At 46.9% G+C, this 13214-nt stretch overlaps 1 protein-coding gene across 1 annotated transcript in view; it reads left to right on the top strand.

Annotated features, from left to right (window-relative positions):
• Positions 1–4247: 4247 nt before the first annotated feature.
• The window catches only part of AHRR (aryl hydrocarbon receptor repressor), a 93567-nt gene continuing 84600 nt past the window's right edge, over positions 4248–13214 (top strand). The window contains exon 1 of the mRNA XM_052788266.1: positions 4248–4315. The gene's annotated coding sequence lies outside the window, so the exon portion shown is untranslated. The remainder of the gene's footprint in view (positions 4316–13214) is intronic.

Genomic DNA, 13214 nt, shown 5'->3' with positions numbered 1-13214 from the left:
GAGCGGAGGAGGAGTAAGGAGGGCGCTGACCCCCTGCCTCTACGGTGAGCGATGGAACTTACTGTTCCATTTACAGTTCCATTTTAAAAATAGATGCTGGGCAAGTAAGCAATTAAAATTCAAGAAGGAAAGCAGAAGTATCTGGCAGTTGTTCAGTAAGCCTAACTTGTATAAAAAAGATCTGCACGTAGCTGGTATAAGTATAAACAGTCAGCAGCATAAGATTATGAAAAACAATTCTTGCCTGGCAAATGTAATTACTTTTAACAAAATTTAAAAGCCAGAGGATTGAAGAGAACACAGCACAAATATTCTCTCTGCAGGCTGGGTCACTCAGCTGTACATGGAATAAGCTCCCATAAAACATCTGAACCGTTGTCTTCAGACGTATCGATGCAGACAGGTGCAAAAGGGTCCAAATTCCAAGCAGGACATACACTGGCTCAGCCCCGTTCCCAGTCAAATGAACTCACTACGAGATTTGGTGGAGTGACCTGAACACCACGTGGTGACACCGCTTCTAAATGCAAGCCGGTTCATGCCTGCTCAATGAGCTCAGATGTGTCTTCACACACCAAGACACCTCCTAGCTCCCCGGCTCTCCTCTGTGGCATTGAGTTCACCAGGAGAAGTGATGAACAATAGCTGTCCCATGACTGTCTCACCCTTATCCAGCACTTTCTGGGCTCCACCCCCCCCTCCCCAATTCTCTTCTGGGTAAATCACTCCCTGTCAATGGCCTGGCAGCAGAAGCACCATTGTTCCATCTAGTGGAGAGCTATTCAGTGTTGATGGCCTTTGATTTCTCTTTCCAAACATAGGCCTTGCCTCTGCCAGATAGGATTTTGTTGGTAGGGTTATGCTGGCAAATCCTTCTAACATAAGCACAGTCTATAGTCCCTGAAGATTTATTGTGGCCCACGTCGGTCTAACTTACATCAATTCTGTGAATATAATAAGTGCAGACAATACCAAAGCCTCTCAGAAAATGTCCAATATAAAATAGATACACTAATTTACTGTGAAGGTTACAATCATAAATAACATTCAGAAGAAAAGTAAATAACGGCATTTATAGTTTGGCACAGACACGTTGCCAATGTGTCACATCCTGACGGATTGGGGATATGTCTGTGTCAAACTATGAATTCCGTTTTTGCTTTTTGAATGCCGTTTACAATTGCAACTGTCCATGTGGATTATTGCATCTATTTTTATAGCCAAGGCTCTGTCTGGGAAGATGTAACAGAGCAATCAACAACACTGACTGGTTCTATTTTGCTGGAACAATAGTGTTTCTGCGAGCTGGGCTCTTCCATCTTCATGTGCAGGACAGGAGGGCTGGGGTCCGGTCTTCCCCTCATCTTGAAGATCATGGGCAAAAGAGGGATGGAAGCTTATTATGTGGGTATATTTGTCAAAGTGAGGTCTCCCTGCTGAAAGCAAAACAAGAGCGGTCAAGCCAAAGACTTAATAGTGATTGTGAGGTCAGGTGGTGGGGCACTGCGGAGAGATACAGCTCTGAACTGCTGGGGAAGCTGGGAAGCCACACAAGTGCAACCACAGAGACCTACCACGGAGCTGGTGCCACCCTCCTCACTGCTGTCCGGGGCGAGAGGGGAGAAGGGAAGGCTCAGGCACTCTCTAACACTCCTGTTCCCCTCCACTCCTTCCCCAGTACATTCATGCCCAGGCAGTGCATTTTCATTCAATCCATACCACAAGCAACCTGAGAGTAAAGCTTTGTATGGACGAAACATCTATTAGATCATTTAGACTAGGTATAAGGAAGAAATTTTTTACGATGAGGGCGGTGAAACACTGGAACAGGTTGCCCAGAGAGGTGGTAGGTGCCCCATCCCTGGAAACATTAGAGGTAAGGTTGGATGGGGCTCTGAGCAACCTGATCTAGTTGAAGATGTCTCTGCTCATTGCAGGGGGGGGTTGGACTGGATGACTTTTTGTCGTGGTTTAAGCCCAGCTGGTAACAAAGCACCATGAAGCACCTCGCTCACTCCTCCCCCACCCCCGGTAGGATGGGGAGGAGAAAATATAAAGAAAAGCTTGTGTGTCGAGACAAGGACTGGGAGGGATCACTCACCGCTTATGGTCAGGGGCAAAAGACAGGCTCAACTTGGGGAAGAAACAAAATCAATTTAATTTACTACCAATCAAACCAAAACAAGGATAATGAGAAGTAAAACCTAACCTTAGAACACCTTCCCCCCACCGCTCCCTCCTTCCCGCCTCAACTCCACTCCCGATTTTCTCTCCCTCCTCCCCCCCAGCAGCGCAGGGGGACGGGGAATGGGGGTTGGGGTCAGTTCCTCACAGGTTGTCTCTGCCGCTCCTTCCTCCTCAGGGGGAGGACTCCTCACTCTTCCCCTGCTTCAGCGGGGGGTCCCTCCCGCAGGAGACAGTTCTCCACCAACTTCTCCAAGGTGAGTCCTTCCCACGGGCTGCAGGTGGGCATCTTCTCCCCTGCTCACCTCCATGGGCCCGGGGGGGGGACAGCCTGCCATCTCACCATGGGCTGCGGGGGCATCAACCTCCTCAGGAGCACCTCCTCCTTCACTGACCTCGGTATCTGCAGAGGGGTTCCTCTCACATTCCAACCTCCTCCCCTGCTGCAGGTTCCTCCTTCTTAAATCTGTTCTCCCACAGGTGCTACCACCATCGCTGATGGGCTCGGCCTTGGCCAGCAGCAGGTCCAACTTGGAGCTGGGGAAGCTTCTAGCAGCTTCTCACAGGAGCCGGCCCTGCAGCCCCTTCCCAGCTACCAAAGCCCTGCCACACAAACCCAAAACACCTTTAAAGGTCTCTTCCAACCCAAGCTATTCTATGATTAGCAAACGTGGAGTTCTTTGCTTTCCTATACATTATTCCTGCCACCTGTATCTTGATGACCGGGCTTTCCCAAAAGGATTGCCCCTGGACATAGAGCTCAGCCAGCGGGGGCCTGAGAAGCTCCAGCACTGTGGCTGGGGTGAAGGCGGGCGGTGCAGGACGCTGCTCTCTGAAGGAAGGGTGGTACCTGCCACAGCATCTGCATCCGAGGGGACACCTCGGCAGTCCAGGCCTGAGGAGCAGTAGAGATTCCTCCCCACAGCAACCAGTCCCAGAAGTCTGCTGGGGGTTCAACGTTTGGATCTCCTCGCTAAGGACTGGCATCCCACCAGGGAGAGGATTGTTTTTCACTTGTTAACCTTGGACTTCCAGCATCAGCCTGCTCTGGTTTTGGCTGTCCTGTCCTGAAGCCTCCCGCGCAAGAGCCGCTTTAGGTACTTATCAAACATCAGCATCTAACACCATTCGCAAAAGGCCTTGCTGCTTGACTGGGATCACCTGCCACTCCCAGTACAAACCAGAAATCCATCGGCAAAACGTTTTGGGGAAAAAAACCCAAACCCCTGCTAGTTAAAAAAAAAAAAAAAAATCAATCCCCGCTATTACTCAGCTTCCTGGTGAAGCTGGTAAATACCTGATAAATACGGTGCTGCGCTGGAGGTGCCGGTACGCAGAGAGAGGGAGATGTACTTCTGCCACGGAAGGCGACGAACCCGCACCGGGCAGAGACCGCGGCGGGCAGAGGGGCAGAGGGAAGCCCCCTCCGGAGGCACCGATGCCGGGGACGAGGACGGGGGGGTGCGTTGAGGCCGCTCCAGACATCCCTGAGTCGGGGAAGGACCCGCACGGTACTTTTTCCCTTTCAACTTTTCGGGAAAGCCGGGCTCGGCGGCGGCGCGGGCAGGTGCACCGCACCGCGGAAGGGAGGGGGGGTGGTGGTGATCCCCGGTTCGTCTCCCCCATCCCGCGGCGGAGCGTCGGGCAGCACCGGCGGGGACGCGGGCTTAAGGCTGCGGCGCCCGGTGTCCTCGTCCCCGCCGCCGCCTCCCGCCCCCGTCCGCCGGTGCCGCCGCGCCGCCGCAGCGCCCTCTGCCGGCGGCGGGAGGGGGGGTGACGGCGGCGGCGGCGGCGGCGGCGGCGGCGGCGGCGGCGGGCCGGGGATCGCGTGCGAGCGGGGAGCCGGCGGCTCGCCCTGTCACTCGGCCGCCAGCCCGCCACCTGAATCACGAGGGGAAGCGGCGGCCGAGCATCCTCCCCCCCCCAACCACCCCCCCCCACCCCCCCCTGGCGCCCTCCGTCCCTCTCCCGCCGCCCGCTCCCGTACCTCCGCCCCGGCACCGCCGCCGAACCTCGGCAGCCCCGCTCTGCGCCGCGGGCCGGGGGCTGCTCCTCGCCCGGAGAAACTTTGCACACCACCCCCCCCCCCTCCCCCCCCCACCACCACCCGGGTCGTGGCGGGGACCGTGGGGTAAGTCGTTGCATCCCGAGAGCTCGCGGTGGGCAGGCGAGGCTTCAGCCCCAGCTTTGCGGGGGGACCGGGGGACCGTCGGCTCCGGCCACCTCGCCCCCTAACCCCCCCCCCCGCCGGGGTGTCGGTGCTCCCCCCGGCCGTTTCGGCGGCGGTGGGACCGCAGCCGCGCAGGACGCGCCCCGCTTCTTCCAGCCGGGCGCCGGGGACGGTCCGCAGCTCCCACGCGAAAGCAGCCGGGAGGTGCCGGGTGCCCGCTGGACCCCGGGTGGGTGATGCCCGGGGTGCTGTCCCGAGGGCTGAAACCGGGGGTGGGGGGGTGTGTGTGTGGGGGGGCGTGCGGAGGGCTCTGCCGTGGTACCTTGGTCACATCTGGCATCACCCATCCTTTCCACTGATGCCTCGGGAGACCTTTTTTGGGGGGAAGCGAGTGAAATAAAGTTTCACGTCGCCTCTTTTGAGCCCCAAGTGCGCTCGCTTGGCGTAGAACGGGGTGGGTATGCTTTGGGGTCAGTCAGGACTTCCCCCGAAAATCTTCATTTTCAGCGGTTTATAACTTCAGAGCTAAAAATTCGTGTTGTGTTTCAGTTTGACATACCAAAGGGGGAAAAATCAGTGAGGGAAGGGCGAAGCGGGTGTACGGGCTCCGGTGCTTTTTCTGACTTTGCGTTACTTTGTTTAGTAAACAAGAATTTTGTACGTCTTCGGGTGAAGCCATAGTTTTATGTCTTTAGTAAAGAATAACGCAAACAGCATAAAACCAAGTTATATCATGTAAAAACTTTTTTTTTTTTTCTGAAGACGGGCACAAACAATGTTTGTGCGTCATTTAGTGAGTTTCTAGGAGATAGACTTTTTAAGACCGAAAAAAAAAAAGAAACAAAAACCACGAGAAAAACCCAAGAATATACTTGACGTTGTTTGGTAGTTGGAGGTTTCAAAAAGACAACCGGGACTGGATTTAAATAAAACTGAATGATCTGGTTGGGCTCAGAAGTAGTCTGTTGAGAAGAATGTTGAGGCACATATGTTTGCAGTAGATAAAATAAAACAGTTCTCCTTTATGAACCATAGAGTGTTATTATCCAGGGCTAAGACTAAATCGTTGCGTGTAAAGCGAGAGACTTAATGACTGACAAGATCAAATTCACTGGTAAGACACTCGATTAATTTGCAAACAAGAGGAAGAATTTATTTCCTTGAAAAACAAAGTACCTAATACTGTAGCTATTAAGATCCAGAAAGAGTTACCAGTTAAGGTTTTGATAGTAACTTTAACGCCGTTGCTCCTGCCGGCACCCCTTGCCTGAGCACAGGCTGAGACAGTCTTTGATTTTCACTGCCGCATCCAGTGCGTCTCTGCATCGGTGTATATGTTTGTGACAACCTATTTTTTTTCCGTAGCTGACCATAAAAGTGTATTCGGGTGTTCGCTGGTCTCAAGGAGAGGACTAGGGCTTCTAGGGGCTGTGTTGGGCTAGTGTGTAAATACCTCCAGTCCTCAGCTCTGGGAGCACGAGTCTCCGCAGTCCGTAGGGTGAAGGTGTACTGAGGGGAACTGTTTTGGCGAAGAGTGGCAGGGAATGAACACTCGTATGTGGAAAAACCGGGTTGTCGTGGTTTCAAGATTTTGATTCCAAATGAGCCGTGGGGGGGGAGGTACGTTATTACCTCAACTTCCCATCGATTCAGATTTCTGCCCAGGAATCGTAAGGAGGAAATGCATTGCTAGGCCCTGTTTGCAGTGCGGATGCTTACAAAAACCAGCCAGCTGGTCTAATATTGATCCATCGGTTTCAGCGTATAAAAAGATTTAAACTCTACCGTGGAGGATTTAGTAGTCAGAAATGATTTTTCCATTAGATTTGCCTTTTTGTAGGTATACCTAAAAATACAGCAAAGACAATTTTGGTATCAGGAACTGCCCATACGTAGTAGAACTAGACTGAGAAATTGGTACAGCTTTTGCTGTCATGTTTTTAAGGGGTTCGATTCAACCTCAGACCCCACTAAACGTGGGGACTCTGCTGTTGAATAACCAAGGTCTGGTGCCAAATCTTTCCTTAATATTCCTGGTAATTACTGCTGACTCATGCTGACATGTGAGTTCAATTAGCCCCAAATGGAATGTAAAGGATGTGGGAGTGTCTCTTTGTGCCCAGAGACAGCTAGGACAAAGCAGATTTTGGAGGAAAATTTAAGGAATTGCCAAGTTTGGGTAGGAAGTGTCAGCCAGGGTTTTTTTACAGTAATGTTTGAATAACCAATAAAGTCGAGTCCCGGGAAGGGGGTGAATTTGGATAACATGGGCTTGTCTTCACTGTGGAATAACTGGAGTCCTAACTCAGACAGTGCTTCTAATTTGACTCTGTCCACACACACAAACTCATTGCTGAAGAGTGGTGATGTTTTCAATTTGAGTTGGCTTACCCATGAGGAATAAGCTATAGCTCAGATAACCACAATTCATCAACTGCTAACACAATCTGCCTGAACGGCACAAGTGCGATTTTGCTCGACTCTGGCTGCTCCCACTTGAACGGGGTTACCTGGACAGAAGGCAGCGCCTGCCCGCTTCCCTGGCCCAGGCAGAGTGAAGACGTCACCATTTCGGCCATGAGGTAAGCAACGGGACATTTGTCAACGCGAATGTTCCCACACAATTGCTGCCTAACTGCTGCGTTTGTGACGGCTTGCTGGCGGTGGTCGCCGTCACCGCAGGGCCGTGGCAAGCAGGACGGGAGGACTTTGCAGCAGTGCAGCGCTCGCCAGTGCTCAGAATGGGGGACGGCTGCACCAAGATGTGAAAAGCAAAAAAATTGTCTTTGCCCCAGAAATTAATTTCCTGTCAGCTACCAGCTGGTAGGAGAAGGTCAGTTTTATGTCAGAGGTATATGCTAATATATATAAAAGTAAATCCGGCCATACTTGGTTAGCAGAAGCAAGAGCTGCTGCTCTGGGAGAAACAGTTTCATTGTTGGCCCTCTATGCAAATCGCTACTAGGAAACGCAGACCAGGATTTCTACAAACGTTTTGAGGTCAAAGCAAAGAAGATGGACCCAGGAGCAAATATGCAGCCTTAAGTGTACCAAGGGGATGCTTTTTTTTAAGAGGAAGATTACCCTGATGTAGGCTCCTGGGTCTGCACGAAGAATGAAAATTTCAAGGTGCTTTGCAAGGAATTTGACTGAGAATTAGGGACCAGCTGAACATCCTGAGACGGAAATGCTTTAGGAGTATGTCTCTGTCGGTCCAGAGCTCCCACAGAGCTGCTGACACTTATTCTGGATTTAGTTCAACTTACCTTCAGAGTCGTGATCTTTGAGGTTTCTATAGCAGTTGTGGCTGCGTTGTGTGCTGTTGTCAACTTAACAAATATGACGTGGGTAACTGCAGAACTTGAATGGATGGACTTACAGGATTGCACAGGTGAGGTGGACAAAATGAAGCCATCGTAATGCCAACTAAATGCACCCCAAATACTTATTGAACCCCCGCGGTCCCTAGTGCCAGTGTGTGATACAACCATTTCAGTGTAGACAAAGTAGGATCTGTTCACTCGAGTGCAATCCTCAGGTACACAGGCGTGCAGCTACAATCACAAGAAACCCAGTGTATCTCTTTTACCTTTGATTTTGAAACCTTATTCTGGATCTTGTCCTTTCCCTCTGATAGGTGCTTTCTGGCATGCAGCAGCAGGGCAAGTGCAGGATGGTGGTATAAAATTGTGCAAGATGGCAGTGCTTAGCAGCCTGTCAGTGGAACACTTTTAATATGAGCATCTATGAGCAAAACATTTAGTCTGTACCCAGGTACTTGTCGCATGATGAGACTGCTTTGGGCTGGACCATACTGTCTACGGTTTTGAATCAAGGCTGCATCTGCAGACAATGAATAAATAATTTGCATGATGCAGTCTGTTAAGCTGGAGCAGCAAAACATGTTGTTTGCAATCATGTATTTGACCTGTCCTCTGACTGCAGTGGTGCCTGGTGCACCAGAGCTATTGCTCTGTATTCAACAGCAATATCCGTGCATGCATTAAATATATTAAGTATTTATTCTTTACTCAAGTTTTGTTTATATTGATGCTAAATGGTGGTGGTTTCAGTAGGTTTAGCTTGCTGAAAGCATGTGCTAACATAAAATCAAGTTTTGTCACTCATTAGGACTGCAAAAATCCACCATTAGTGGATTTCTTCCTGAGCGGATGGAGCTGAGGCAGAGTGAAGTTGAATACGTGGCAGGTTTGGGGTCATTGTCTCGCTTTTCCAGGAGCTGTTTGCTACATTTGGTAGTATACTGATCGCTGGGAGTCGTGATGCTGAGTGGCCTCTCGAACATTTTCCTTTGCTGAAACTCCAAATATTATGCTCTGACCTCGCGGTCACGGCAGCATTGTCTGGAAAGCGGGCTCTTCTTGGCCTCATTGTCTTTCACAGGGATTTGCTTCTCCAACATATGTTTTTCTGATGTCTGAGAACTCCTAGTGCACTTGTCAGTTCGAGTCTTCCTCTCCCCGTCCTCAGATGAGGAATCCTTCCACAAACACGGTGTTTTATTCTTGTTTCGGGCCATTTCTAGAGAGGCAAAATTTGCTGAGGCGGTTGCGTGGGCAAAGAATACAGGTACTAGAGATTTTGGAGGGGTATATTGAGAAGACTGTCATTCAGGTTGGGACCCCACAGGGGTCTGTCAGAGCTGTTCCCTGTTTCATGAATGGCTCCAATGACAGGTCAGAGCATGTGGGCATTCAGCCTGCAGATGTCACCAAGCTGAAACAGGTTTCAGGCACCCTGGAAGATGAGAGTCAAATTCAGAGTGATTTTTGACAGTCACAACCTCCAGAAAACCAAGCAGGATGCGAGTCTGTAAGGTTTTGTGCAAAGGTTTATCTTCAGTCAGCAATAAATCATATACTCAAATACAGCATGGGGAATGGCTGGCTAGGCAACATGAGCTAAGAAGAAAAGGATGTGGGAATTTGGTAGATCACAAACTAAACATGAGTCAGTAGTGTTGCACTGTTGTGAAAATGGTGTGTAAAAATAGGAATGTTTTTGCTAAGATATATGAATAATCTTTTCGTCCTACTCAGCCCGGGTGGGTCCTTAGCTGGCGTATTGCGCTCATTTGGGAGCAGGGTACTTGAGAAAAAATGCAGACCAAATTAAGTGTCCAGAGGAGAGCAACAGGAATGATCAGATAGCTAGAAAACATCACCTATAAGAAAAGATTAAAATAATTGTTTAGTTTAGAGATGGGAATAGTAAAGGGAAAAAAGTTTTAAATCTTTAGAAATACAGGGTCAGCTGCAAAGTCAGTTGAACTTAAACTGTTGTTTAAGTTCATGTCAGCTAGGGCAAGAAACTATGATCTTACTTTGCAATAAGGAAAATTTAGGTTGAGATGGTTCGGAAAAAAATTGTGATTTTAGTAATAGTTAAATGCTGGAATAAAATCTCTGGGGTACTCATAGAAACTATACTTCTTCAGTATAAGCAGCTTTTGGGAGTGGTTTAACAGCTGTGTTGTTACAGCTATGATGGCCTAAGCATGTAAAAGATTAGAAAGATGTGGCGCTTTTTTATTATATCAATTGATTTAGCTAGAAAAAACAGACAAGGCTTTCATGCTCACAAGCCATTTCTCCGATCTGAAACCTCTGAATGGTTTTGGTACAGCTGTTTCTGTATGAAGCAGGGAAGGATGTTCTGTATGATCTCTTGAGGGTCCTTTCAGCCCCATTTGCAAAGATGTAATGATTAACAAAATCTTTCTGTCTTGGGTTAGATGGGTGTTCAGGGACTGGGGAGGGAAGGCATCCTATAAAAGCAGAAAAAAGAGCTCTCCCCTATCCTGCAATTGGGGAGATGCCCTAAGATTTTTGCACCTTGAAAAATTCCTGTTTATTGCTTTTCAGGAGCGGATGAGAATCAGTAAATGTTAAACTAGCTGCTTTATTAGTGTCAGGTGGTTTTGGATAGTAGCAAATGCTTTATGACAAATTATATTGTGGTAGGATGTATCCATAAAACATTTGTTTTTTTTATTTTAGAGACTAAAAAAGATTCTGGAAGTTTTAAAGACAAGAGGTTAAATTTTCCCCCACCTCTTGCCCTAATTACATAAAGTGAAATACTTGCAGTCATTACTTGTTTATGGAAATTAAATTTAGTTCTTTTTAAAAGATCTAAAAGTATATGATGAAGAATTTAATGAGCACATGGAAAATACTACTGCTGGGGTTATTAACGAGAATAAATTTGTATATATTGATTACTTTGGGGTAGTAACAGATATAAATAGTATTAGTATAATTACTATAAATAGTACTGCAGACAACTTGCAAATGTATTTAAGCATATTCTTTCCTCTGGACACGTGTTTCTAAAACAGTAAAAGTATTTACAATAGCAAGTGCCAAAAATTGTCAAATAACAAACAAAAAAAGGTAGCTATGTCCATAGATCTCAGAAACAGAATGGGAATAGATACGTTATACTGCTTACAAAGGAGAAATTCGTGTTCCTGGAGAAGAAATCCTATACTTATACATCCATAGTTAAGGACCTGTGGTAAATTTGAGTACGGATCCAAACCAAGGTGCTGAAGTAGTGCCTTGTCAGCATAGCAGACAAAACTAGCCAGCCTTTCAACCAGTATAACTTGTTTAGCCACTTTTATAATCTCAAAAATAATAGCTACATCAGGTTTAATTTTACTTTTGTCTTCAGATTCTGTATCTGAAAGAACAGGAACTTTTGAGTTTTCATTCTGATTTTCATGTACTTCATTAAACCAAAGCCTTGCACGAACTGAGCAAAATCTTGATAACTCGCATGCCAGCCTGGCTCTCGGTGTGTGTTTCTAAACTGTGACCTGCTTCTTTCAAATGCTGCACTGTTTCTTACACCGGTAGCAAAAACATTTTAAAAGACTGAATTGCAGCAATAACAATAATAACAAGGTCAATTTAAGCATCAAGCTAACATAACTTGCTCGGTTCTAGGAGAAAATATTTCGTGTTTAATTTCAATTTTTCTCTGCATTCCTTTTTTCCATCTCAAACTTTGAGAAAAACACCTTCTTTTTTCCCCTGAAAGTTTTTGGCTTTTCTTCTGTGGATCTTCATATATTTAAGCTCTGCTGAACCTCTGTTATGGGGCTCTTGGCATTTCACCCTCTGCTTCTCCTTTTCTTCCACTGAATGACTGAGGAGGAGGAACACAGAAGAGCAAAGCCAGGAGAAGAATTGGATTGCATCTTCCCAACAAGCTGATGTTACATCTAGGTTTATAAGTAATTTTTGTCCCTGCTCTCCTACTCCTACACACACATTTCAAAATAACTTTTATAATAATAAAGATGTCAGTCCCCATTTTGTTGGCCTTGGATCCAGCCCTCTTTTGCTTCTTTTCTTGGGGAAAACACTCTGCTGTGTTCTCCTGGTGTCACAGAGGCTCCTCTGAGGACAGGCTGTGTCTCTAAGCCACAGAGAGCCACTTTTTTCTTTTTCCACACTGTCTCTAGTGATACAGAAATATACAAATATATGATATATATAAAATGAAATATATATATATGAAAAAATAGATACACAAAATATATGAGCTGTCACATTTTGACTCGTATTCTGCACTGGAGTGCAACTAAAACCTTTTAAGAAGCCTTTTGTGGAAAAAGAAGAGAGGAATCAGGGAAATGAGAGTACGGTTATGATGTATGGCAGACTTTTTGGAAAGACTTGGAATTGGATCTTGTTCCACTCACAGGAGGGGATCACCAGCTTACTGGCTACTGTGCAGAGTCTCCCTGATTTTGATAAGTAATCCTTTCCTGATAAAAATTCCATTTAAATTAGTTCCATTTTGGCTTTACAGTAGAAAACTCCTAAAAATGGTTCCTAATGTTTGTCTCTTTCTGTCTCATCTGTTCAATCATCTAATCTATCTGTAGCCTCCCTTTGTATAACTCAGGGTTTCTCATCATGCTGTTAGCGTTTGCTCCAAAATTGCACCACACCTCTAGTTTGGCCTGGTGGATGCGGGATGATAAATAGTCTTATCAAAGATCATTCTGGTATTTCAAAGAGAACCCCAAACTCCAGACAATCAAAGTCTGATGAAATGACAAGCAAAGTATTAAAACATGGGTGACTGGGAGAGTAACACCAGGAATGCTGGTGAACAAGAGGGTTTGGAGGACCAGCATAGCTTCGTCGTTCATAGTTGCATTTGCAACGTGTGGCTAGTTCTGCGACTCCGAGTGACATGTCTAGTTCACCCCATCACGGTGGTGTATGGGTGCTGGAACATGTACCACCTTATGGTGGAACAGGGGAGCAGGGCATGAGGATAAAACAACCCAAAAAGCAGCCAACGCAGGGCCACATTGTGTCTTGTGAAAAAGTGACACAACCCATTCAAAGTGATGCTGTTATCTAAGGGCATTTATCCCTCACTTACAATTGCGGAGTAGTGTAGACAAGCTAATGAACTAGACAAACTTGATGCACTAACTAGCTCTAGCAGCCTTATCATGACAGCACAGAGCTAAATCTGGGCAGAACCTATCTGAAAAGTTATATATATGCTTGATAAATATACTTGAGTTGTTAGCTTGTACTGAGCTCTGTGTTGCCAGCATAAAGCTGCTCCCAGAACCTGAACTAGCTGTTGGTTGAAGACAGCTGCACTAAGGCCCTGCTACACTACACATTCATGGCAGAAATATTTCATTGACCTATCTTACTGTTTTTAGCCAAATTTTCTATGGAAGTGATACTTATGCTTTCACAGCATCTGCTTTTCAGTCTCCAGAAGTTACTTCTTTTGACCTGTTAGTCAGGTTCCAGCAAACATAACAGAGGGACAGAGATCTCAAAGATATTATGTT

Source organism: Harpia harpyja, chromosome 5 (genome assembly GCF_026419915.1).
Source record: "Harpia harpyja isolate bHarHar1 chromosome 5, bHarHar1 primary haplotype, whole genome shotgun sequence".
NCBI classification, from domain to species: Eukaryota; Metazoa; Chordata; class Aves; order Accipitriformes; family Accipitridae; genus Harpia; species Harpia harpyja.
This window is presented reverse-complemented; position numbering and strand designations above follow the sequence as displayed.